This window comes from Trifolium pratense, linkage group LG3 (genome assembly GCF_020283565.1).
Source record: "Trifolium pratense cultivar HEN17-A07 linkage group LG3, ARS_RC_1.1, whole genome shotgun sequence".
Taxonomy (NCBI): domain Eukaryota; kingdom Viridiplantae; phylum Streptophyta; class Magnoliopsida; order Fabales; family Fabaceae; genus Trifolium; species Trifolium pratense.
In genome coordinates, this window is record NC_060061.1 from 1673425 (window position 1) to 1676719 (window position 3295).

Sequence of the window (3295 nt, forward strand, 5' to 3'; positions counted from 1 at the left end):
ATTTTGCAAGAATCATGGCAATTGCAAACAAGATGACTTCCCAAGGTGAAAGAATGGAGCAAGCAACCATTGTTGATAAAATCTTGAGGTCTATGCCAGAGAAATTCAACTATGTCACTTGTTCAATCGAAGAGTCCAATGATGTGACTACAATGTCTCTAGATGCACTTCAATCCAGCCTGATAGTGCATGAGCAAAAGATGAAAAGCAAGAAAGTGAACCATGATGAGCAAGCTCTCACAATCTCTGGTGCAGGGAGAGGGAGAGGAAGGAATGGTTCATCAAGAGGGCGTGGCAGAGGAAGAATAAGCAAAGAAACTGTTGAATGTTTCAAATGTCATCAGTTAGGCCACTACAAGAATGAATGTCCTACTTGGGAAGAAGCAAAATATGTTGAAGCTGACTATGAAGAAGAGTTTCTTCTTATGACAGGCAAAGATTGTGAAGAGTTTGAAACTGAAAGATGGTATCTTGATTCAGGTTGCAACAACCATATGGTTGGTAACAAGAATTGGCTCTATGAATTTGATGAAAATTATAGAGATACTGTGAAACTTGGAGATGATTCAAAGATGAATGTTGTGGGCAAGGGAAATATCAAGCTGAGAATCAATGGCAGGGTACATGTTATAACTGAAGTATACTATATCCCAGGCCTAAAGACCAACCTTCTAAGCATTGGTCAAATTCAGCAAAAGAATGTCACAATCATCTTCAAGAATGATACCTGCAAGATCTTTCATGATGACAAAAGTCTGCTGTTCACCACTCAGATGTCAGGTAACAAAATGTATACTTTGAGTGCCACAGTTATCTCACCCAAATGCTTAAAAGTTTCAAAAGAGGATTGGTCACAGTTATGGCATGATAGATATGCACATTTGAGTGTTAAAGGCCTAAATGTGCTAGCTAAGAAGAATGTGGTAGATGGATTACCAGTATTGAAAGAAATTGAGTACAAGTGTGAAGATTGCTTAACTGGCAAGCAACACAGAGAAGTTATTCCTAAGCAAGCTATGTGGAGGGCCAATGAGAGGCTGGAGCTTGTACACTCTGACATCTGTGGTCCAATAAACCCTACAAGCAATGGAGGCAACAGGTACTTCATTACATTCACAGATGATTTCTCAAGGAAGACTTGGATTTATTTTTTGAAAGAAAAATCTAGTGCATTAGATACTTTCAAAACATTTAAAGTACTAGTTAAAAAAGAATCAGGTTGTGCTATCCAATGTCTGAGAACTGATAGAGGTGGTGAATATGTCTCCACTGCTTTCAATGATTTTTGTAGCAATCAAGGCATCAAAAGACAGTTAACTGCTGCCTACACTCCACAGCAAAATGGAGTTTCTGAAAGAAAGAATAGAACATTGATGAATATGGTTAGAAGTATGCTAGCTGGTAGGAAAGTACCTAAAGTGTTTTGGCCTGAAGCTGTAAAATGGGCTACTTATGTCATGAATAGAAGCCCTACCCTGTCTGTTAAAAATATGACTCCTCAGGAAGCTTGGAGTGGAAAGAAGCCTAATGTACATCACTTTAGGGTCTTTGGCTGCTTGGCATTTGTTCATGTACCAGACAGTCAGAGGATTAAGCTGGATAACAAGAGTGTTAAATGCATACATCTTGGAGTAAGTGATGAATCCAAAGCCTACAAGCTGTATGATCCAGAGAGAAAGAAAATTGTAGTCAGCAGAGATGTAATTTTTGAAGAAAAGAAAGGGTGGGATTGGAACAAATCAGAAATCAAGAGAAATAGTGAGTTCATTGATGAGCCTGAAGAAGAGATTAATGAACCAGTCAATGAATTAGATGATAATGTAGAAGATGGTGAAAATGACTCAGATGCAAGTCTCCCTTCAAACCCTATTCAAACTCCAAATGACTCTGAAGATGAAACTGATATGCAAGCCTCAACCTCATTGGGTCCAAGAAATAGAAGACCACCAGTTAGACACAATGACTATGTATCTGGTAGTGAGTTAGATAGTGATGATATGCACAATCTGGCTACTTATACACCAGCTGAAGATCCAAAGACATATGCAGAAGCTGAAAAACAAGATGTGTAGAGAGCTGCAATGGATCAGGAGATGGAGTCTATAAAAAATAATAACACTTGGGAGTTGACAACTCTACCTGAAGGATCCAATGCAACTGGAGTCAAATGGATTTTCAAAACTATATACAATGAAAAGGGTGAAATTGAGAAGCATAAAGCTAGACTAGTAGCTAAGGGATATACTCAGAAACATGGAATAGATTACAATGAGGTGTTTGCTCCTGTAACTAGATGGGATACTATAAGAACAATCCTAGCTCTTGTTGCAAAAGAGAGCTGGAATGTGTTTCAATTGGATGTAAAAAGTGCCTTTTTACATGGTGATTTAGCTGAAGACATCTATGTTGAGCAACCTCTTGGATATCAGAAGGGAAATAAGAATAGTGTGTACAAATTGAAGAAGGCCCTCTATGGTTTGAAACAGGCTCCAAGAGCATGGTACAGTAAAATTGAAGGGTACTTCAATGATGAGAAATTTGAAAAGTGTCCTCATGAACATACTTTATTTGTGAAGTATGATAAAAAATGGTAAGAGTTTGATTGTTAGCCTATATGTAGATGATTTGATATGCACTGGAAATGACTTGCACATGATACATGCATTCAAAGAATCTATGAAAAAGAGATTTGCAATGACAGACTTAGGAAGGATGAAATACTTTCTTGGAGTAGAAGTCATTCAATCTAAGGAAGAAATATTCATAAACCAGCACAAATATGCAGTTGAAGTATTGAAGAGATTTGGCATGGAACATTGTAATGAGGTTTGCAGTCCTATAGTGCCTGGATCTAAGCTTGTCAAAGATGAAAATGGAAGTGCTGCAGATGCTAGAGAATACAAACAGATGGTGGGTAGCTTGATGTATCTGCTAGCTACCAGGCCTGACTTAGCCTTTTCTGTGTGCTTGGTTGCTAGATTTATGGATAGACCTACTGAACTTCATGTCACAGCTGTTAAAAGAATAATGAGGTATTTGAAAGGTACTCTTGCTGATGGAATAATGTACAGTCATAACTCAGATGAAGCCAAGTTGGTTGGATGGTCTGACTCTGATTATACTAGAGATTTAGATGATATGAAGAGTACTTCTGGATATGTGTTTATGATTGGAACTGGTGCAATCTCTTGGTCTTCAAAGAAGCAGCCCATTGTAACTTTGTCCACCACTGAAGCTGAGTATGTTGCAGCTTCACTATGTGCTTGTCAAGGATTGTGGTTAAGAAATGTTTTGA